The following is a 24,464-nucleotide window of genomic DNA, read 5'->3' on the forward strand; positions in this document are numbered from 1 at the left end:
GTTTTACAAAATTCTCCAGGGTGAAGCTGGATAATTTTTAAGCCAATTTCTGGGACTGGACGGGAACAGATGTGTCTGACGGCCCTATGAAACTCAAATTCGAGTCAATGTGCCTAGCGAGGAGACCCTGGGGACCTCAGTTTCTCTTTCTGACAGAGGCAGATTCTGCCCCCACTTGTTGCTAGACTTTAGGAAGAGGAAATTAATAAATGCAAAGTGCTGGGGAAAGCGAGGCTGCTGGACTAGGAGAGAAGAGAAGGTCTCATCTCCTCCACCCCGGGCTCTTCCAGGTAACCCCCCGCCGCCGCCCCTCTCCCCAGCCCCGTGGGCGGCGGCCTCTTTAACAGACCCGACCAATCGCACGCCCATTTCCGCGGCCGCTCCCCGGCGCGCTGGTAGGGGCTGGATTGGCCGGGCCTGGCGCGGGGCCGGCTCCGCCCCCGCCGCCCTCTGGTTGGCGGCGGCGGCCGCGGGCGCGGGGCGGGTCCGCCGGCGGGGCGGGGCGGCCGGTGCCCCGGAGGCGGGCGGGCGGCAGGACGGCGGCCCGAGCCCGAAACGGAGCGGGGTCTGCGGCGGCCGTGAAGCCCCGGCGCCGGCACAGTACAATGAGGCAGCCAGTGAATCCGGGGTGAGAGCTCCCGGGGCCGGGCGGAGCGGTGGAGGGAGCGCCCACCGAGAAGGCCGGGGCTGGGGGCGGCTCCGGCTCCTCAGGGTCCCGGGGCTGGCGGCCGTTGGCGCGGCTGGGCGCGGGGGTCGGGTCCTTCAGGGCCCCTCCCCGCTGTCACGGTCCCGATTAAGTTGACAGGGACACCTACCCGCAAGGCCCCCGGGCGCAACCTTCTTTCTTCTGGGGGCGGTGTGGGGCGGTGTGGGCTTCACCCCGCCAGAGGTGCCCGCCGGCCAGCCCCCCAGCCTGCCGTCCACGGGCTCCGGACTCGGCCGCAGCCGGGGAGGACCATCCACACGCAAACTGAAGGAAAACAGCTTGTAATTTTATGAATGGGGCCCCAGGTTCTGGTCTCCCCCGGCGCTCACGTCGCGAAACGCCTGGAAGTCGAGAACCGCAGTTACTTTTAAGTGGATCCTTTCAGAGGCTCTCAGCTCCTCCGGTTGTTTTTCGCCAGCTCTTGGAAATCGCGGGTGGCAGTGGGTGGTTCGCGTGCCTTAGACTTGAGACGACCGCGTTCCGAACGCCGGGGGTTTTGGAAGGTTAACAAGTGACATTGGGCTGAGGCCTAACGCCAGGTGCCCTGCCCGGAGCGCGGGGTGTGACGGCGGAGGCTGTGCTGCTGGCGAGCGCAGGAACGAATCGGTGGGACCAGAGATGGGCTGAACCGCTCCCCAGAACGCTCGGCTGACACGGGAGTCGGTGCAGGGGAGATTTCCCCTCTTGAAAATGCCTTTTGAAAAACTTAGCCCCTCGGTGGGTTGATGGTTACTGAAACCATCGGTTGTTATGGTTACAGGGCATCCAATGTAAGGGCAAAGCCTGTCTCCACCCTCGCTCTTCCGCCAAAGCCGATAAGTACTTTGTCACTACCGTCTTTAAGAGACGCTGCCCATGGAGAGCATACTTTTTTATTTGGAGGAAAAGCGTGGGCTCCATGAAGGCAAGATTGCTGCCATATTCATGTTTGAAGTTCTAGGTTGTGACACCTTGGCTGCTCTGCGCAGACGTTGAAAAGAAACCAGCCTTTGGCATGTTTTGATGGTTTTCATCAAAGGCTTTAAAGGAGTCCTTTCAGGAGCCTGATGTAAGCTGGAAGGAATACAATGAGTAACTTTTATGTGGAAGCCAATAAGGAAAAACAAGAGGCGCAAATGGTCCTTAAACTCTGGAATGGGGAGTGTTTGCAAAGTTTAGATTTTCTTTTCCTTTTTTTTTTTGACCACCCAGCTAATGGGATCTTAGTTCTGGGACCAGGGATCAAACCAGGGCCCTGGGCAGTGAGCGCACAAAGTCCTTACATCTGGACTGCCAGGGAATTCCTGGAAGTCTGGGTTTGTGGATTTAGAGCTGGGTGACACAGTGCAACTTATCTCCAGGGAGGTATTGAAAGAGCAAAAGTGCCATTTTTGTCAGCTCTGGTTGTTGTTGTTTAGTCACTGAGTCGGGTTCTACTCTTTGCGACCTCATGGGCTGTGGCCTGCGGGCTTCTCTGTCCATGGGGTTTCCCAGGCAGGAATACTGGAGTGGATTGCTATTTCCTTCTCCAGGTGATCTTCCTGACCCAGGGATCAAACTGCTTGAGTCCCCTGAATTGGCAGGCAGATGCTTTACCGTTGAGCCCCTAGGGAAGCCCTGTCAGCTCTTACCCAACCGTTAAATCATTACAGCATTCTTTCAGATTCTTCTAAAAGTTGGTGATTGAGCTAAACTTTATGTAAAACAAACAGCCTCCTGAGATGATGAGGGTAGAGTGGGATTTTTGCCATATGGTTTCCTTTTTTCACATGGGCCTCAGGGTTGGGGCTGGTGGAGAGCTGTGGGTGAACTGGACTTGCCTGCATTTATCTCCAGGAAAGGTGCTATGCCTGAGAGGAAGGAGATTAACAAACCGATTCAGATCAGATGATGGTGGTAATTGAGGCAACTGCCGAGTAGCCCAAGGGCTGGACAGAGGAAGGGGAAGAGAGAGTGCAGGGGTTTTGGTGGGACTAAGGGGACCCGGCCTTGTTGGAGGTTTGAAGGGCAAGTAGAAAGTCATCACGTGAGAGGATTGGAGAAATAGCATTGCCGAGTGTATCGTTCACACGTTAGAGATTATGGTTTTGGAATGCGTCTGGAAAAGAAGCAGGAAAGACTGTTGTTAGTCTTTTAGGTAGGATAAATGTATAGGACGTTTGGGAGTTCTGGTCCCAGTGAAATGGCATGCAGTCAAAAAATATTCACTCAACTAATTTTTGTTGAGAGTTGGCCATGTGCCAGAAACTGAGGCATTCTGGGTACGATGGAGAAAAAAGGCAGGTCAGCAGGTTGTTTCTGCATCCATATGACTCACCTTCCCTCCCAAAGCTCATAACTTCTGAGGATTTTCTGAAGCTCTTGAAGAGAGAAAGAGGTGAAATGCAGAGAATATTACTTATTGTAAGAACGAAACAGGACAGTGGGGAATCAAACTGGATCTTCCAAGACTGCTTTTCTGTGTCAGATTTGGTATCTCTTCATCCTCATGTCTGTTGACCAGTGTCTTTTGGTGGTGTTGCTGCTGCTGCTGCTGCTAAGTCGCTTCAGTCGTGTCCGACTCTGTGTGACCCCATAGACGGTAGCCACCAGGCTCCCCCGTCCCTGGGATTCGCCAGGCAAGAACACTGGAGTGGGTTGCCATTTCCTTCTCCACTGCATGAAAGTGAAAAGTGAAAGTGAAGTCGCTCAGTCGTGTCCGACTCTTAGCGACCCCATGGACTGCAGCCTACTGGGCTCCTCCGTCCATGGGATTTTCCAGGCAAGAGTACTGGAATGGGTTGCCATTTCCTTCTCCATTTGATGGTGTTAAGTCTTTTTTAACCTTTCCCTCTGTCAGTGAATTTACTCAAAAGTTTGAAAGTCGGTCAGCTGTCCCTGCCCTCCAGGTGCTTCCAGTTCATTTTTTTTTGCCTGAGTAGCCCTCAGAGTCAGCTTTCTTCTGTCTGATCCTTATTCTCACCAGTGTCCCCCTGGGGAGTTGCTGAGGTCACAGGAAATTGTTTGTTCTTTAATTCTGTCCCAAAGCAAAAGGTGGTTGGTATAGAAAGAGCATTTGCTGAATTCCAGCTCTGCCATTGCTGCTTTCTCTGTGTATATTGGGTTGGCCATAAAGTTCATTCAGGTTTCCCCATAACATCTTATGGAGAAACCTGAACGCACGTTTTGGCCAACCCTATATATCCTCTTTTGTTCTTGAGCAGCCCTCTAAGGGAGACAGATGCTGGTAGCCTCAATGTTGGACTTCCCAGGTGGTGCAGTGGTAAAGAATCCACCTGCCGATGCCAGAGATACAAGAGATGCAGGTTCGATCCCTGGGTTGGGAAGATCCCCTGGAGTAGGACATGGTAACCCGCTCTAGTATTGCCTAGAAAATTCCATGGACAGAGGAGCGTGGCAGGACAGTACATGGGGTCACAAAGAGATATGACTGAGTGACTGAGCGGGCAGCTGTGCACAGGTGCACACACACAGAGTCTCAGTTTACAGGAGAGGAAGCTGAGAGCAGTTTAGTAACTTGCCCAGGGCATAAGCTGGTTAGTTGGTAGAACAAGATCTTAGTTCTCTTACCAAGGATTGAACCAAGGCCCTCGGCAGTGAAAGCAGAGTCCTAGCCACTGGACCACCAGGGAATTCCCTGGAACAAGAACTTCAGTCTAGGACTTTCTGAGTCCAGATGTACTTTTTCCCATAGAATATCGCATTGCTTTTCCCAGAAGAAGAAAGGCAGTTTATCATAGTCTAACACAGTGCCTTCTTGGACACACGAAAGGTCAGGTTCAGAGATGTTCAGAGAATTGCCACAGTTAATGTGCTCATGGTGGAGCAGATGTTAGCACCCTGTGTCCTGCCTCTTTGCCAGGTGTGTTTTTGGGTAATTCATATGACTCTTGGGAAATCTGAGTTTACTGCCATGAAAAGGTGACCAGACTTATCAGGTCTGTATCCCAGTGCTTCTATTTACTAGCTCTGTGACCTTGGGCAAACTGTTTTCTCTCTATACCTCAGTTTCTTTATCTGTAAAATGGGGGCAATGTTCACATTTCCACAAACGTAAGACAATACACTTTGTCTCATCTTAACATTTCTGAAAAGAAGAGAAAGCGAAAGTCAAGTTGCTCAGTTGTGTCTGACTCTTTGTGACCCCATGGGCTGTAGCCTACCAGGCTCCTCCATCCATGGGATTTTACAGGCAAGAGTACTGGAGTGGGTTGCCATTTCTTTCTCCAGGGGATCTGCCCGACCCAGGGATCGAACTCGAGTCTCCTGCATTGTAGGCAGATGTTTTCACGGTCTCAGCCGCCAGGGAAGCCAAAGTACCTTTTAAATTTATGAGGTCTGACAGTTATAGTTGGCAGGACTTCCTTTTTTCATACGTAAAATAATGGTGTCCTAGTGGGGTGAACTGTGAAGAAAGCTTAGTGCCGAACAATTAATGCTTTTGAACTGTGGTGTTGGAGAAGACTCTTGAGAGTCCCTTGGACTGCAAGGAGATCCAGTCAGTCCATCCTAAAGGAGATCAGTCCTGGGTGTTCATTGGAAGGACTGATGTTGAAGCTGAAACTCCAATACTTTGGCCACCTCGTGTGAAGAGTTGACTCATTGGAAAAAACCCTGATGCTGGGAGGGATTGAGGGCAGGAGGAGAAGGGGACGGCAGAGGATGAGATGGCTGGATGGCATCACTGACTCTATGGACATGAGTTTGAGTAAACTCTGGGAGTTGGTGATGGACTGGGAGGCCCAGCGTGCTGAGATTCATGGGGTCGCAAAGAGTCGGACACGACTGAGCGACTGAACTGAACTGAAGTGGGGTCCTAGGTCAGATGAACCATGCTAGTGCATTCTCTGTTGGTAGTTGTGAGGATTACAAGAAGTCATTTGTGTGCCTGGCACAGCGTGAGCCAGGAACACGTGATGCTGTCGAATGACAGAACATAAGGTTAACTGGTAGGTGGCTCTGGAGGAAAGCTAGGGAGCATCTTGTAAGATTTGCCACTCGGAGCCCAGGCAGTAATCCATGATCTGTGGGCTGCAGGAACATTTTCCAGTTTGTGTAAAGCTCTGTCCTTTGGCTGACTCTTGTCCCCGTGAGAAGCATTAACTTCAGGAGCTAACCAGCCGTGGACAGACAGCTCTCTACCTATTCATTAAGTTCTTTGTCAACTTCAAACCCCAAGTTAAAAATACCTATCCTTATGAGAAGTTTGGAAACCTGGGCTGATATGAATACTCTTATGTGTGAATTTTAAAGCACCTCAGGGTTTTGTGCAGGATTCCATGTTGCCTCTGGCCAAGCTCCTTGTGATGCTTAATTGCATCGTGTGAAGTGTCTGTGCAGCCCCATTCATCAGAGTGGTGCTCGGAGGCAAGTACAGAAACCCTGAGTTTCTGAGTGAGGTGCAGAGAGCACTGCAGCTGGTATTAAGAGACCCATTGGCCATCCTGGGGGTTTCTCCAGTTAATTATGTGTGTCTTGGGCACTTCATTTCCCCACTCTGGACCTTGAAGTTCTCTTCAAAGTGAGGACTTGATTTCTTAGTCTCCTCCTCCCGCTCCCTCCAATACAGTGTCATTGACTATGTGAGTTTATGAATTGAAGGATCTGAGAAGTTAAATGTTTGAAAGGAAAGGACTCCTGAAGTTTCAGGTGGATGTTTGTGCTAGTGCTTTTGTAATGAGAAAACATGGGTAGGTGATAACAATAAGAGTAACTGTCATTTATGGAGAATTGCTGTGTGCCAGGCACTGTTCCCACTTTTCAACCTCGCATCATCCTGTGATTGCTTATGCTCAATCGTGTCTGACTCTGTGACCCTGTGGACTGTGGCCACCCAGGCTCCTCTGTCCATGGAATTTTCCAGATAAGAATACTGGAATGAGTTGCCATTTCCTACTGCAGGGGATCTTCCTGACCCAGGAATCAAACCCCAGTCTCATTTGTCTCCATTGGCAGGCAGATTCTTTACCCCTGTGCCACCTGGGAAGCCTTTATGAATAGTAGACCCTAGTGTCAGTCTTATTCTAAGATGAGAAAGCCGAAGTTCAGAGTTAAGTAACGTGTTCAAGATCACGCAACGAGGACAAGGGCTTATGTTTGGGACTAGAACTCAGGCTTATGTTGCTCCCCAGTGTGAGTTCTGTGGTTGTTTCAGGTGGACCCTCCCTCATTTTGAAATCTTCTAAGCCATGTGCCCTGGAAGTTTTCTCAGTTCAAAAAGTGAGATTTCCCTTTGCTTTGGGGTCATACATTCCCAGCCTCTTACTGTGTATTGACCCCAGTTTAAATTCTGAGTTCTCCTTTAGAACATCTGCTGTGTATTGGGAGAACTTTGTTAAATTTAAGGACGAACCCTATGGGAGTTGCAGAAGACTCAAGTCCTCTTTGGTTTTTCTTTGGTGAACAAAAGCCACAGGCCAGGTCACTGTGAGCATAGATAGGACTGTTGAGAGAAGAATCTGGCCTTTCTGTGAAGAAGCTGCTGGAATGGCTGATGGGTGGGCTTTGAAACAACCTAGTGACCTTTGTTGGGTTTGCCCAGAAGATCGGTTCTAAGGGCTTTCCCCCAAAGAGATGATTGGACAAACTGAGCCCCTCCTGGGCTTATCCTGACAGTTGAGACCAGGACAGGGCAAGAGGAGCCCTCTTCAACTTGTTTAGGTTTTGAGATTTAAAACCACCGCCACCCCAATCCTTGTAGGATTATTCCTGCAAATAACCTTTGAGAATCACAATATGCATTTCATAAGTTTCATTTCACATTTGTTACTTAAAGCTGACATAAGCCAGCCTGTTCTCTTTCTCATTTTTAAGTCCTTTCTTACACTTAATGTTGTCTTTTAAGCAGTATTCCTCAAGATGGTTCTATGTATCATTTGGGGCTGGAAATACAAAATTTAAAAATCTTACCACTGAAAGGACTGACTGAACAGCGATCATCACTCGTTAAACAAGTATCTATCTGAGTGTCTGCTGGAGCCAAGCATTGTGCTTAGCATTGGAAAGAAATCCAATGGGGAGTGAAACAGATGTGTTCCCTGCTGGCACATAGCACGTTATGTAGTCTAGACAGTAAACAAGTCAACTGACGTGTGTGTTGTATACATTAAATTGTGAGAAGTTGGAAGTCTCCTTCCTCTGAGGGGGGAAGAAAACAGGCCCTAAGAAAGAATAAAAGGAGGGAGCCAGTGTTGGGAAGGCGCCTCAAGGGAGGGAGTGGCTTGTGGCCCGTGTGGCTGTGGTGAGGAAGGGCCAAGAGGAGCGGATGAAGGAGAGGCAGGTGCCTCAGAGAGCAGAGGGGAAGGGCTGGGACTCCGAGCCTGTCACTACTTGAGGCACCGTGGGAGTGTCTTAGAGAGGTTTGCTGGCTTACTTGGCCTGGGAGGGGATGAGCTTGTGTTTTTGGGTCCACGTTTCCATCATCCTGGGTGTAAAGTAGCCAGAGGGCAGCAGGTGGGACTGAAATGGCTCCTGCGCATGTCCACTGGAGGCATCCCTGCGTGGCGTGGTGTGGGGCAGCCACGTGCTAACCACAGCCCAGCCACTGGGCAGCGCCTGCCGTGGGGCCACTGCAGTGCCCAGCAGGGCTCACCTGAAAGCCGGGCTGGACTGGAAGCATTGTTCCTCAGTCTGCAGGCATCTGCGTTAGTGTTGGGATGGGGAGGGAAGTTGATTATCAGCCTTTTCTTCCGATAAGATGAGGCAGACAGTGGCCTTATTGTCAGGTGATAAGCATGACGGCTCCGAGCAGCTGAGAGCAGAACCCACTTGAACCCGGCCTCTGAAGATGCTCAGCGCGGTGCTTCCTAATGCCCACCACAGCCCAGGATCACGCAGAAGGAGAACTTCATAAAACAGGTCACTGGCTGGGTTGGTTCTTGGCCTGGCTTGAGAGGTTTGGTAAAATACTATGCACCCAGCCATATCAAAGTTTATAATTACCCTCCAGAATATGTGTTAGAACAGATTAAATTTGTGTATAGTTGCATTAGTTCCTTGAAAAAAAAAAAGTCCATTATTCTGGAGAGAAATTTTAAATACACAAAAGTAAAGAAGAAAAGATGAGCCTCTTGTTTTTTTTTTTTTTTTTCCATTTATTTTTATTAGTTGGAGGCTAATTACTTTACATCATTACAGTAGTTTTTGTCATACATTGAAATGAATTAGCCATGGATTTACATGTATTCCCCATCCCGGTCCCCCCTCCCACCTCCCTCTCCACCCGATCCCTCTGGGTCTTCGCAGTGCACCAGGCCCGAGCACTTGTCTCATGCACCCAACCTGGGCTGGTGATCTGTTTCACCCTAGATAATATACATGTTTCAATGCTGTTCTCTTGAAACATCCCACCCTCGCCTTCTCCCAGAGTCCACAAGTCTGTTCTATACATCTGAGTCTCTTTTTCTGTTTTGCATATAGGGTTATCGTTACCATCTTTCTAAATTCCATATATATGTGTTAGTATACTGTAATGGTCTTTATCTTTCTGGCTTACTTCACTCTGTATAATGGGCTCCAGTTTCATCCATCAAGATGAGCCTCTTGTATCTGTCACTCAGTTTGAGTAATTATCAACATTTTCCAGTCTTGTTCCCAGGTAGTTTCACATTTGAAGCATTGTTGGTGGATTTCCTGTCAGAGTATAAATATGTCTTTGGGATATAAAATCACATGGTAGATATGGTCCTAGAGAAAAAATTCCTGCATGCTACATCAGTACAGGACAATATTACAGGACTGGTGTTAGTGGTCGCCATTCCAAATCTGAAATGAACATTTCTTGCAAGCCTCTTATACACCTGCTTATGAAAAGTAGGCACAAAATTAGATGGCCAAATAATTTGTGTATTTACTGAGAATATCAACTGTATTGGGCAACGTATAAGATATATATGAAAGAAGCTTCCCAGGTGGTGCAGTGGTAAAAAATCTGCCTGCCAATGCAGGAGACGCGGGTTCAATCCCTGGGTCAGGAAGATCCCCTGGAGAAGGGTGTGGCAACCCATTCCAGTATTCTTGTCTGGAAAATTCCATGGACAGAGGAGCCTGGGCAGTCTACAGCCTATGGGGGTAACAAAAAGTCAGACAGAACTGAGCGTGTGCATACACACACACACACACACACACACACACACACAGAGAATAAGACAATCTTCGCAGTGGCTTGTGAAATCCTGGTCCCTTTCTTCCTCACAAGGAATCATATGTTTATTTTCAACATTCCTGGCAAATAAAATATACACAAACCCCAAACTATGAGACTAACTAGAAAGCACTATTTTTTGGTGTATATTAAGTCCAGATTATAGCATTCACTTATAAAATCAAGGAGGACACAGCTATATATTGAAAGTCTTTATTTGTTAAACTTTTGTGTGTTTTTTAAGAATTCAAACCTGCAGAGAACCTTGTAGTAGCCCTTCTGTGGAACTCTTTCCGACAGACCCTTCTGTAGTGTTGAGAACGTGCCCCATCTGTGCTGTCACTATGGTGGCCTCTAGCTGCCTTGACTATCAAAAACTTGCAAGGTGGCTAGTACAACTGAGAAACTGATGTTTTAATCTTAATTCTCAGTTAAATAGCTCCATGTGGCCGCATTGATGGTGTCATAAACCCTGGAGCTACACTGTTCAATCTGCGATAGGAAAAATCCTGCAGAAACTAATTTGGACAACAAATGAGAGAGCACAATTCTTGTGTAGGTCCCGAATTCAGTATATTTTAGAAAAAAGGAGTTTGATTATGTAGAAGGAAGACCTGCCTCTTGGGGTTCATGATCTTCCTCTAAGAGCACGGTTTTGGCAGCTCAGTAACCTGAGAGGTTAGATTTAATGCGGGATGTCTTCCAGGGCTCAGATCTTATGAAATAAGGAGTGACCCTCTCCAATGCAAAGCGCTTGTGCTGCTCTTGTGTCACAGAAGATTTCTAAGAGGTAGACGGGCATCTGTTGAGTGGCTCATGTAAAGGTTTCGGGTGGTAGGGTGACCTCACCCTTGGTAGCTGCATTCACTGCCAGGGGGTTTAGAGGTTCAGAGGAGACATGCCAAGGGCCTGGGCTGTCTTAGTTACCTTTTTCCTCCCTAGTACATAGTACATGCTTAACAAATATGTTTCAAAACGGCTGACAGTTTTTAAGAATGGATTTAAGAGCAAGTAAGGAGAAGAACTTTAAATTTTTCTAGAAATTCTGAAAAATAGGTGCCAAAGGAAGTAAGTGTAATACCAGTGAGCTGCAGTGTATACAGCCAATATTTGCTGCCGGAGGTAATTGACATTTCTCTTCACTGCAAATGCAAGCTGGCTCTTATCTCGTCCGTTACCAGGTGCTGTTATTTTCATCTCTTTAACATCTCTTGAGCGGTTCTCTTTCTTTTCAGCTTCACTGCCACCACTGTAGTCTAAACAACTCTCTTGGTTTTGAAGGCGGCAGCAGCCATCCCTGTTCTTCCCACAGCCGCTTTCCCTCCGCTCTAATCTCCTCACCCCTCTGCAGCCAGAGTGGTCTCTTTCTCTTAAAAATTCCTAATATGATCACACCACGTCCTTGTTCCCAATCCTAGGAAGGCTTCTTGTTGCTCCGAGGATAAGAGCCACATTCTGAACCTGGTCTGCAAAGTCCTCTGTGTTTCCGCGCCCCCTGCCTGCCTCCGCTGCAGCCTGGGCCCAGGCCTCTCCCCTCTCGGTTAATTACAGTCCATGACCCTTCGCTTCCCAGCTGGAAGGGAGCTCAGCCTTTCAGGAGCTGAACCACCTTGCATCTCCCTCTTTAGGAGGCAGCTCCGCCTCCTCACCTCCCTCCCTTTTTCTCTCTTGTTGTCTACACCACTTCCCGCTCTTGTGACGTGTTCTTTAGGAGACATCTGGTTTCCCACTTCTTCCAGGAGGGCAGGGACCTCGTCCATTGTGCTCACGATTATACACCCAGTGCCTCGCTCAGCGTCTGACCCACTGCACGAGCTTCTTAAATGTTTGCTGGGTGAGTGAATGAATGAATGAATGTAGGCACATTAGGCACGGGGGGACCTTGAAGAGCGCTCTTTAACACTTGGATTTATTGGAAGGATTGAATAGTTTTTAGATAATCTGAGAAGGGAAATGGCCAGGCTGGGAGTGGAGGGCTAAGGGATAGTCCGTGGGAATCTGTGGTTGGTGCTGTCTGGTGGGTTTAGCGCTGTCTTACAGGAGAAACATGTCTTGACCCACACTTGAAAAGCATTTGCCTGCTGAGTTAAGGGGGGCCCTCCTGTCTGACTTCCTATCCCTGCCCTCAGGGGGCATCACTCTCACTGAATATATGCTTAGTTGCACTGGGCTCCAATTTGAGAACTCACGGTTGGAGTCTACCGTATACAACCCACAGACAGGGATGTAGTAGTCTTCCTGTCTTTCTGGCGTCGGGATACTGCCCTGTTCATGTTTGTCTCCCTTTCCTCGCTTTCCATCTTGGCTCTTATTCCCACTGGCCCCCCTGGGCTCTGCTCCACAGGTGGTGGCGCGACTCCAGAATCATGCCAGGTGGGTCCTAAGAAGAGTTCTTGGCGGTGTTGTCCTCAGTCACCTCTGACTCTGCGACCCCATGGACTGTATGTAGCCCGCCAGGCTCCCCTCTCTGTGAGATTTCCCAGGCAAGGATACTGGAGTGCGTTGGAGGGGTTGCCATGTCCTCCTCCAGGGGGTCTTCCGACCTGAGGATGAACCCTTGTCTCCTGCGTTGGCAGGCGGACTCTTTACTGCGGAGCCACCTGGGACGCGCTCTTGGCAGCAGTGGGAGGGGATTCTAGTCGTGCCTTGTCCGGCCAGAGACTTCCAGCCACTGGGAAGAACGGAAGGCGGCGGTGTTCAGCCCTGACCCTGCCGGTGAGGAGACGCCCTCTTCCTGGGCCACTTCCAGCTGAGGGGAGGAGCCTGCCGGTGCTCCTCCGACCCTCTTGTCGTGTGGGAGAGACTCATAGGGGAACCCTGGATCTTCACCAAAACAATGAATTTCTAACTAGGAAATGGAAGGACTTGGCAGAGATGGTGGTGACATTTCTTCTATAACTTTTGTGATCCTGAAGGAGAAAACTGGGATGTTTTCTCAGTTTGATAGGATGTTACTAGCTGGTTTCCTAGATAATGTGTGTTTTTGTTTTTATTTTTGGAAGGAAGGGACTGGTTCCCGGAACCAGAGCCTCCAATAACCAGAGAGGTCATGAAGACCAGAGTGATATGTCTTCCGGGAGTCTTGCAAGTCTGGTTATAAGAAGGCTTTAAGCTGAGTATTAAGGGGACAGGAAAGAGTCCAGGAAAATGGCAGAACCAGAGACTATAGAGACCTGTGTGACTTCACAGCAGCGTGGGTACCAAAGTGGTGCCCAGGAACTCCAAGTGGGAACTGGCATCAGCTGGTTGAGAACACCACTGGTGGAGGGTGAGCAGGTGATGCCTCCATGTCCTGGAAACCTTAACAGCTCAGCCAGGCAACTGTGATCTGGTGGGAGAGAGGATTAGAATAGAGCCAAGTAGTGTGGGTACACCTGGCTCTAAAAAGAAAACCCTCTGTGAGATTCATTATGTGTGCCCTGATCATGGAAGGCTGGAGGGAAACGTTTCAATGACGGTAGGCAGGTTATGTCACTTCTGCCTGCCAGGCTGAGGGGGCAATGATTTTTTTTTTTTTTTCATAGATTTTAAAACACGCCTCCTGGCAGGTGTAGTGGACCAAGCAGATGTTTGTATAAGGTGAATTCCATTCAGAGTGGACTATGTGATAGATACCAACCCTATCTTGCTGATCATTTTACCTCTGAGAGCAGGTAAAGGGAAGTGTGCATATGTGTGTGTGTGGTCCTGCTGGGACCTAACGGTGACAAATGAGGAAAAGCCGGTTGACAACGAGGACGGGGGAAGCCGTGCAGAGAGCAAGGGGACCTCTGGCTGCGGCCAGCAATAGGCAGAGAGCTCGGGGTAGGGGAGGCTGGCTTCACGGTGCTTGCTCTCCACCCTGCAGTCACTGGGCTGAGCATCTCCTACTTCATTTTGTTGCTTCCTCTGATCCAACTGAGGGACCTGCCGCTCGCCTGAGCTGGAAGGGAGGCCGTCCTTGTGTCCTCAGTGTCCAGATGTCTGTTAGAAGTGACTAGTCTGATGCGGCCCCTGTTCGGTTTCCCATTCCCCCACCCAGGTTCAGAATAGAAATAGTGGGGTCTCCTAGTACCTGTGCTAGGAAGTCCAGAGGGAGCCATCCTCAGGGAAGGTTGAGCTGCGGGCTTTGGCTAAGTTCACAGGCAAGATCAAAGTGGAAAATAAGTCAAGAGTGGTGGAAAGCCCAGGGGAAAGGAGTTGCTTTTGTTTTAATTTCCCAGGGTAGGCTAATGTCTGTGGGGAGGTGATGAGTGGTATTCGATCCTGATGGGGTAGGTTATAGTAAAGCAGGAACATTAAATTTTTTTTTTAAGGCTAAAACTCCCAACAGAAATGACTATTGATCATGCTGTGAGCCTGAAACCAAACTCATTTGGTCATTTGAGCTTTTGTCTTCAGGCTTGACTGTGATCGAGAGGAGTGTTGGCAGAGGCTTAATAGCCTGCAGTGAAATTTTATTTCATGAGGTCTGATTTGTGGTACGAAAACCTCATAGAAGGAAAAAAGCACGATTTGAGTTTCTGAATTAGGTGATAAGAGTCGTTCTCGGCAGCACAGGGAACATGTACAGGGCCCAGGGTTTTCTGGGGTGGATGGTCCAGAGGTTCTTCCAACTAACAGAGTGTTAATCTCACAAATTAAAATGTAAGACATGTTTAAAGTGTGTACATTTTTGACTTGCAGCTAAGAAGAAATCTTCCAGAAATTGCCGACTTAACTGTTTTCTAAAACCTCCCTCTACTGGGGCTTGATGAGAATTTTAACCTTCCTATGTTATCTGCCAGAGTTGTTGACCTGTTAACTTCAATTTCCCTTCCCAGAAGTGCTGTCCTGCTCTCCTGGGCTCCTCCTAAGTGCTGAAGTGGGGTCTCCTGGCCTCTTCCCCACCTCTGCGCTGAGTGAGCACGGAGCAGGTGGGCTCCGGTGATTGGTTAGTGTTGAGTGAAATGGGTGCTCGAGCTCAGGAAGAAAGGAGTATTTTTTTGGCCACATTTTTCTGTTTTAGGAGTTCTTTTCTACAAGTGAGCAAATTGGTGCTTCAAGCACGATGAGAGGTTTTTGGTTTCTTGTTTTGGCAACAGTGAGACGGGGGCAGGTACGCGGTTCAGCTCTGTCGGCCCCTCTTCCTGCCTGTGGTTGTGGAGGGCACATCAGTATCTCTCAGTGGTGTGATGCTGTTGCTAAGGACCGAGGGGTCCGGCCAGACAAGTAGGGAGCCTGGAGACTGGCTTCAGAACGCCTCCTCCCACCACCGTGATGATTTCAGGTCAGATTCTTCGAGGCTTGAGAAAGGGCTTGTCAAATAGGTTATCCCCATACTGAGTTAGTGTGGGCTGATCCTCCAAGGATCCCTTGAGCATTCAGCAGATGACACTGCTCAGAAGCCAGTGGCTGTGATTGGGGACTGTCACTGGGCGGGCCTGGGCTGTCAGTGAGTGTCCGTCTTCTGTGACTCTCCTAAAGGAAGTCCTTACCCGCTTGCCATTCTTTTTTTAAAGATGGCATTTCAAAAATCTTAAAGCAGGTATTTGAATAGCAATTAAACATGATAAATTCTTAATTATAAAGTGGTTGAAAGTGAAAGTCGCTCAGTCATGTCTGACTTTTTGCAACCCCATGAACTATACTGTCCATGGAATTCTCCAGGCCAGAATACTGGAGTGGGTAGCTTTTCCCTTCTCCAGGGGATCTTGCCAACCCAGGGACTGAACCCAGGTCTCCCACATTGCAGGTGGATTCTTTACCAGCTGAGCCACAAGGGAAGCCTTATAAAGTGGTTAGTTAGATTCTTTTTTCCCAGGTTAATACTTTATAAGCCAACGTGCCAGTTTTTCTTTTTTTCTTTTTTAACTAAAGTATGTTTTGGAATTTTCATTTGTTTTTTCCATTTTGGGGCTATTTGTGGAGTGTCTAGAAAGTAAGCAGCTGTTTTCCCAGTAAGGTCTTGTCTAGAAAGTAACCAGCTCTTTTCCCAGTAAGGTCTTGGTTCCAGGAGTAAAAGTCCTGGTGATGCTTTGGGAGGCGCTAGACCAGTGTCGTCTTCCTGGAGCAGAACCTCATCCTTCTCAGACAGCCTATAGAGCATGCACCCACCATCCAGTGGGGTGTGGGTCAAGACACTACCGCCCCCCACTTCCTGAAAACAATGCACCGAGTTCTTTCAGTCAGGGTTTTTAACTTTGGGCTGGGGAAGGGAGAAGTCTGTCTTCTCACAAGTTGAATGTGAACTCTTGTGGGTATTTGTGGTGTGCGTTTGGCCGAGTGACAGTGGTGGTGGGCTGGGGTGTTCACGTGCATCAGGCTAGGTTAAGGAAGAACTCCAGCTCTAAGTTCCTTTATGTTTCGTCTAAAGAGCTCTGAAGCCAGGTTTTTGGAAAGGAGGGGCCAGTTCACAGTAGAGGGAGAACCTGGAACAGTCTCCAGGGTCCCAGTGGGTGGAAGTCTGTGTGTGCAAGCCTGGCTTCTCCTCACCAGTCATGCCAGGCTAGCCTAGACCCCTGAGATTCTCTTTCCTCACTACTGGCCTCTTTGCCCTCCTCAAATCCTTAAAATGTCCTTTGTGGGGGAGCACTGGATAAATTTGTCCTCTGAACCAGGTATCTTATACCAAGATATCTTCTCCTTGGTTTCCTTAATCAATTTCTTTTGATCAGTGCCCCAATCTCCCCCATCAACCCCCTAAATTCTCACAGGGCTTCTCTTTTCTTGGGTTTATCTCTTTTATACCACCTTTTCTTCCTTCTGTTTTTATCCTAATGCCTTCTAAGTTAATCTTTTCCCTCTTGCGGGCTTTTCTGTTGGGTCTGGTGATTCTTGGTCTGCAGCCAGAAAGGGGGCCGTGAAGTAGGAAGAGAACTGGGAGTCTGAGCCTTGCAGCTTTGTTTGACTCTGCCCCTTGGGGTCTTAGCTTACCATTCCTGGCCTGAAGTCCAGCAGTCTACTCTTGCAGCTTCTAACTGGTTAGGAACCCACATCTGCCCTCACTGTCACTGGCTCCCTTCTTTCCTTGTGGACCTAATGTGTGTCCTAGGATGTGAGCTCTGCTTATGAAAGTATGATTCTGTTTTATATTCCTTATTCTAGTTTTGCTGGAGGCAGAAAAGACAGAAGAAATTGCTTTCAGAAGGACCGTTCTTGGGACTTCCTTGGCGGTCCAGTGGTTGAGACGCTGTGCTTTCTTTCCACTGCCAGGGGCTTGGCTTGGGTTCAATCCCTGGTTGGGGAACTAAGATTCCCCCATGCCATGCGGTGCAGCCAAGAAAAAAAAAAGACAGTTCTTCCAGAGGCAGACCAATATATAAGACAGCACTGGTGACATGTGTGTTATTATAACAGAACCCTGTTACATATACAGTCAAAGGTGATCATCATCTACCTTTGGTAGTTTGAGTTTCTTCCTCTCTCTGAATTTCTCCCCCAGCGTCCTAGAGGGTCAGGGGTCTGGCCCTGAAAGGGGTCTTGGAGGAAGGTCTTCTTCTCTTGCTACTTCTGAGGATTTAGTAGCTCCCCAACAGCACACACCTTCATGTGAAGGTGGGCATGTGATCCGGGAGGCTCTGCTTAGGAAACCAGATCTCTTAATTGATAGAGCCAGCACCTGCGCTAGTAATGCAAGCTGTTGGTAATTACAAAAAACCTACCGTGAAACTCATCTAAAATTAATGAAGAGTCAGCACTGTGGATTTGTAAATACAGAGGAAGTTATGGCCCTGGCTCTCAGTTTTCCGAAGGTGAGTTATTTCTTGCCAGCCCCTAAATTCTCCTTCTCCCCATTGTACCTGGGACCCCAGTCAGTTTACCTCCCTCTTCCTCTGTCCCATTTTAATGGAAAGCTATCCAAAAAGTGCAGTGCATTCCCAAGTCAGTTGTTTGGGATTATCCATTCCACTTTTCTATGAATGCAGAGAAGTGAAAGGTCTGTTTACTGTTTAAAGAAAACAGTAAAACGTGGGAAACAAAAACTTGGGAGTGAAAACCAGCCTGATGAATAGAACATGTCTGCTTTTCCTGACTTCGATTTTTTTAAAAAGGAGGACTGTTTAATACTTCATTTCATATGTATGTCAGCATGCGAAACTCTAGACCACCGCTTACATATGCCATGATAGATGGCTGAGGTATTTTGAGGCTAAAATCTCTACTCCTTTGGTGACATGTACTTTACAGGCTTACCAGCCCCCCTTGATTTAATAGGCAGGATCTTTGGTCTGTGTGTGCTTTTATGTGACTTGAAAAGAAACTGACTAGTCCATTTAAATAGATTTCAATTAGGATAATGGCTTTGAGACATCTCAAAATGGTACATTTACTAGACTATTTAAGATAGTATTGTCAAATTATAGCAAATAGAATTAGAAATTATTTTGCAATTTTCTCAGCAGATACCCCTTCGGTGTATCTAAGTCATTCTGGAAATAATAGTGTAAAGGTACCTTTTTCTAAAAACTGATTATTTTCCAAATACAATAGTATCTTTTGGTTTAGAAGAAATGCTGGAGGGAGATGGTAGTCCAGGAGAACAAGCAGAAAGCAGTCATTTTCAGCCATTCATTGTACCTTTGGTCACATTTTTGGAAGAAAACCAAAAATTGCCCTTTGTGTGAAAGAATATTGGTAACTGGGTACACATGAAATGAGAGTGAGATTTTAGAGTAACAAAGTCACTTTCTTCCATGGCTTGTAGAAACAAAGGGTGTGTGATCAGCAGATCCAGCATCTGGGATTGATGGAAGTGGAGAGTTTATGTCATCTGTAGTATATTTAAATCTCCATATTAGAAAAACCTCACAGAGAGCAAGTTTGTTAAAACAAAAATAAAAAAAATAATTTTTAAATGGGAGGGCAAATGTACAAGTATTAATTCTTACAGAATGTTGAAAATTCTTTAATATCTAGGACACAGTGGGTTGAGAAGGGTCAGAGACCAGTGGAAACAATTACTTTAGGGTTACATTTTGATGTAGAAATGCTCAGTCAAAGATAAAACTTGCCTGGGAGGAAAGTTTCTATGGAGATGTGTCCTGTATCTTAAGTGATGTACTGAAGCATTGAAGACTCAACATTAATTTTGATCTTGCTTAGGAAGCTGGATAAAATAGTGTGTTTCTGAGTTAAAAAAAGAAACAAAAAACCAGTAAGTTATTATGACGTGTTACCGGCTTGCAGTGGGAAATGTCAACATCCAAGAGTCCAAAGCAAACTCAGGAGTCAGCATTCTAAGTGCAGACCTTGCTGACTCATCATCTTGATTTCAGGGGCTGTCATAGCTGTGAGGTCCAGTGGGCTGTCGTCAGGCATCCCCAGGAATGTGGGGGATCCACACCACAAAAGGAGTATGGTAGCTAGTACTGCAGATTCCTAGTATACTTCTTGGGAAAAAGTATTTGACTTCAGGCAGGTCCTAACTTGTTAGAAACCAGAGGTGGCTCTGAGAAACTTTGCATGCTTACTTATTTGTAAGTAACTCCTTGCAACCTCATGGACTGTAACTCGCCAGGCTCCTCTGTCCATGAGATTTCACAGGCAAGAATACTGGAGTGGATTGCCGTTTACTTCTCCAGGGGATCTTCCCAACCCAGGGGTTGAACCTGCATCTCTTGAGTCTCTTGCACTTCAGGTGGATTCTTTACCACTGAGCCATCAGCGAACCTGGTTTCCCAAAATAACCCAAAGGAAAAAGTTCTGCTGCCCTTTAAGAGTAGTGTTTTAACTACTTTTAGGCCATGCACTTTTGATCCTCTGAACACTGTGAGATCTCTCTAGAAAACCACACATGTACACATAGATCAATTTTGCATGTAGATGTAAAAATCCTTGATTTACAGTAAGATGCAAGTTTTTGGAGAGAATTTTAGAAGGGAGTTTGCTGTTATTATACCATTTTTCACTGAAGAGTTCAGACTGTGGCTTGAAAATGTACCTTGTGGGTTGTTGGACAGTAAGTTTGAACAGGGCTGGGAGCTGCAGCCAGGCCTCCTTCTGAGAAAGTCATGTGACCTGAGAGTAGTGCTTCTGGAAGGTGTAGCCCCCTTCCCCTGCAGAGCTGGGCCCAGTATTTCCCATTAGGGATTGGGGAGAAGGCTCTTTTTGTCTAAGGGCAAATTATGTAGAAAAGCAGTACCAACTCTGCATTTATTTCCCTAGTTATTTATGTGTATTTTCCCTTAGAGTGGAAAGACAGATACAGCCTTTGACCCAGTGTGTTTTTAGAGCCTGAAGTTAATTTGCTAGGTAAATCACTTGTTATATCAGTTTTAAAGGAGGCATTGCCTGCTTTATTATGGCATAACATGAGTTCAGAGTTCTCCCATTTGAGAATATGTGTTTAAGAAAGTACCTTGAGAAAACTGCATTTGTTGGATTTGTGTCCTGGCTTCAGATCATCTGTTGTGCTTTCCAACAGCCTTCTGTATGAGGCAAGCAGGCAGTCAGGCGCTTCTGACACAAGGGCAGGCCCTGGAGCCACAGGTCTGGAGTCCTGTTGTTAGCAGCAGCTCTTTAGTTTCCACTTCTGACCCCTTCCCGCCACCTCAGTGGATGATGACTTGCAGAGGAGCCTTTATCTATGCCATTGAGGTCTAAGAACTCAGCACCACTCAAGAATATTCCCCCCGTCCCTAAAGGATCCTTATCTTTGACCCAGCATCCAGGTCTGTATAGTCAACGGTATGGTTTTTCCAGTAGTTATGTACAGATGTGAGAGTTGGATCACAAAGAAGGCTGATGATTGAAAGAATTGATCACAATCACAAAGAATAGATGCTTTCAAACTGTGGTGCTGGAGAAGGCTCTTGAGAGTCCCTTGGATGGCAAGGAGATCAAACCAGTCAATCCCAAAGGAAATCAGCCTTGAATATACATTGGAAGGACTGATGCTGAAGCTCCAATACTTTGGCTACCTGATGCGAAGAGCTGAGTCATTGGAAAAGACCCTGATGCTGGGAAAGATTGAGGGCAGGAGGAGAAGGGGGCGGCAGAGGATGAGGTGGTTGGATAGTATCATCGACTCAATGGACATGAATTTGAGCAAACTCCAGGAGATAGTGAGGGACAGAGGAGCTTGGAGTGCTGAAGTTCATGGGGTCGTAAAGAGTTGGATCCAACTTAGTGACTGAACAACAACCCGGTTAGAATTTCAGTTTCCTAAAAGAAATGCATTTTCTGAGCGGAAACAGTGTACAGAGTGGTGCTGTGAAAGGAGAGGGACCATGCCCACAGTCCTCAGTTAGGAAGGCTTGTGTTCCTGGGAAGGGTATTACTGAATAAAGAGGATATGGGTTTTAAATTAGACCTCACTTGTTCATAACAACAGTTATAATATGTTACATTCAGGAGCTAAAACCTGATGCCCAGTTTCTAAAAATATACTCAACTGTAAATGACAGGCTTATCTTCTCTACTGTATGGAATTTTCTGAAAAGAATATAAACAAGTTACTTAGGTATTGTATGTAGTGTTCATTCATTCATTCAACCAACCAGTAAATACTTTAAGTGTCTGCTCTGTACAAAACTGGGGTCACAGCAGCAAATAAACTATGTTTCTGCCTACATAGAGATGTATTTTGTGAGGGGAAGAAGTAAGTAGCCATATAATATAGTATTCTGAAAAATAGAGAGACTAAAGGGATGGGGAGACGTTCTTGGAGAAGGTCTTTCTGAGGAGGAAGCATTTCAGAGGAGTCCTGCCATTATTTTTACTGCCACAAATTTGGGGGAATAACAGTTGTCTTGGAGGCCATGGAATTCATGAGGCTTCTCTGAAGAGACTGTGATTAATTTGAAGGACCTTTTGAAGAGTCAGGACTTTGGCGTCAGTGACCTTTTGAGGGAATGATCTGGCCTTATCTGGTTTGGTGCCCTCTTTTCCTTATTATCAGTTTTCTTGCGGCAAGAACAGGAGCAGAGATGAAGTTGCTGCTGACTTCTTGGCCGAGGTTCAAAGCAGACTGAGCATCTCCCTGCTTGCTGTCCAGTTGGCTTTGAGCTCTGCCACTGTACCTGGCTTTCTGATGTTATCTGTGCCTAGCAGCCTTTAAAATGTGTGAACCCATTTGTTAATTTTTGCTTTTGTTGCCTTTGCCTAAGGAGACGAATCTAAAAGAATAATATCAAAGAGTGTGTTGCCTGTGTTTTCTTCTAGAAGTTTTATGATTTCAGGTCTTACATTAAAGTCTTTAACCCATTTGAAGCTTATTTTTATATTTGGTATAAGAAAATAGTTCAGTTTCATTCTTTTTCATGTAGCTGGCCAGATTTCCTAACATCATTTGTTGAAGAGGCTATCTTTTCCCCATTGTATATTCTTGCCTCCTTTGTTGTTGATTAATTACCATATAAATGTTAGTTTATTTCTGAGCTCTTTGTTCAGTTCCATTGATTTGTGTCTGTTTTTGTGTCGGTACCATACCATTTTGATTATTACAGTTTTGTAGTACAGTTTGAAATCAGGGGATGTGACACGTCCAGCGTTGTTCTGCTTTCTCAAGATTGCTTTGGGTATTTGGGATCTTATGTGTTTCCATATGAATTTTAGGATTTTTTTGTTCCAGTTCTGTGAAAAAATGTCATTGATATTTTGATAGGGATTGCATGAAATCTATAGATTTTTCACAGTAAAGGAAACCATCAACAAAATGAAAAGGCAGCCTACTGAATGGGAGGAGATAGTTATAAACGATACACACACACACACACACACACACACACACACACACACAGAGGAATATTACTCAACCATAAAAAAGAATGAAATCTTGACATTTGCAACAACATGAATGGACCTAGAGTGTTTTATGCTAAGTGAAATGAGTCAGAGAAAGACAAATACCATATGATCTCACTTTTGTGTGGACTCTAACAAATCAAACGAAATAAAACAGAAATAGATACAGAGAATAAACTAACTGGTGGTTGCCAGAGGGGAAAGGAGTATGTGATGGGCAAAATAGGAGAAGAGGATTAAGTGGTACAACTTTCAGTTATAAAATAAATTAAGTCATGGGGATGTAATATACAACATAAGGAATATAGTCAATAATATTGTAATTATTTTTTATGGTGATAAAAGATTATTAGACTTATCATGGCTGTCATCTCATAATGTGTTTAAATGTCTAATCATTGCTATACACCTGGAACTAACATAGTATTGTATGTCAACTATATTAAAAAAAAGAAAAATTAGGAAATTTTAAAAATAAATGAAAAGTAAATGTATGAACTGACTTCTTCACCTGTCACTTCAGAGGTCTAGCCACATGATTTCTTTCCTTAGGATGTTCGCCTCACCATATGACCTGAGCTGGCCCTTAGTCCCAGACACAAGGGCCTGTTTATAGGGTGAAACATGGCAGCCATTGGTCTAAGGCTGTTTTTTCATGAACATCATTTGTAAGCATTGAATCACAAAATTATGAAAGAATTTTTTAGGAAGCAGTATACTTCCACCAGGGCTTCCCAGGTAGCTCAGTGGTAAAAGAATCTGCCTGCCAATGCAGGAGACATGGGTTCAGTCCCTGGGTCGGGAGGATCACCTGGAGGAGGAAATGACAACCCACTCCAGCATGCTTGCCTGGAAAATCCCATGGACAGAGGAGCCTGGCAGGCTACAGTCCATGGGGTCAAGAAAGAGTTGAACATGACTTAACAGCTAAACAGTAACAACACTTCTGCCAGTGATGCTGTGCTTAGGTCCTTCAGTTGTGTCTGACTCTTTGTGACCACATGGACTGTAGCCCGCCAGGATCCTCTGTCTGTGAGGTTTTCCAGGCCAGGATAGTGGAGAGGGTTGCCGTTTCCTACTCCAAGGGACCTTCCTGACCCAGAGATTGAACCTGTGTCTCTTATGTCTCCTGTATTGACAGGTGGGTTCTTTACCACCACCTGGGAAGGCCCCCCAGTGATGCTGCCACCCTTTGATACATTTTTTCACACGTGACATGTTAATGAAGCCCACAATTGTTCCCTTGACCCCACATACCCAGGGTACATTGATAACCAATGTTTGTTTAGGGCCACCCCCTAAATTGTTTAGCAAACTAAACAATTGCTAAAAGCTTTCCACTAGTCCTCAGACACCCTATGGTTACTGTTGCCCCTTGGCAGACAAGGAAACTGACTCTGGTCAGGGAAGGAAGGGGTCTGGCCACTTGAGAAGAAGCCTGTGCAGGAGCTAGTATAGAACTCTTCTTCCCCACACAGATGCTCTGAGGTCGACTTTTTCCTATTTCGTAGATGAAAAACTGAAGCTCAGAAAGATCATGTAACCTGGCTGAGGTCATGTAGCTGGTGAGGGGCCGAGCTAGGGTTTGCACACAGTCTGAAATGGAAACTCAGGTTCTTCCCACCCTACGTGGCGCCTGCCTCCCCGGCCAGAGGCCACCTGCCCCTTGCTTCCTTCTTCCCTTTGTAACTCCGCCACCACCCTCCTCTTCTTCAGTATCGCCTCCGTCACTTTGCCCAGCATCTGAGCCAGTGGCCCAGCTGAATCTGTGCTGGGCCAGGGGTCGTGAGCTGGGTCTGGAGTGCCACATTGAGAAGAGCTGCTGTTTCAGGTACCTGGAGGGTTAATAGACTTTAAAATATTTGGGACAAACTTTATACACACAGTTATACACCCACATTTATGTACATATGTAGTGTGTGTGTGTGTGTG

At 46.6% G+C, this 24,464-nt stretch overlaps 1 protein-coding gene across 5 annotated transcripts in view; it reads left to right on the plus strand.

Annotated features, from left to right (window-relative positions):
• The first annotated feature begins 477 nt into the window (after positions 1-477).
• The window catches only part of TEX2 (testis expressed 2), a 109,622-nt gene continuing 85,635 nt past the window's right edge, over positions 478-24,464 (plus strand). For 2 of the 5 annotated variants that reach the window (XM_070479790.1, XM_070479791.1), the window contains exon 1: positions 478-628. The gene's annotated coding sequence lies outside the window, so the exon portion shown is untranslated. Of the gene's footprint in view, positions 629-13,389; positions 13,481-24,464 lie in introns of those variants that run through there. The other 3 variants (XM_070479788.1, XM_070479787.1, XM_020905063.2) reach the window with 3 other exon arrangements.

The sequence above is a fragment of the Odocoileus virginianus genome, chromosome 17 (genome assembly GCF_023699985.2).
Source record: "Odocoileus virginianus isolate 20LAN1187 ecotype Illinois chromosome 17, Ovbor_1.2, whole genome shotgun sequence".
NCBI lineage: Eukaryota > Metazoa > Chordata > Mammalia > Artiodactyla > Cervidae > Odocoileus > Odocoileus virginianus.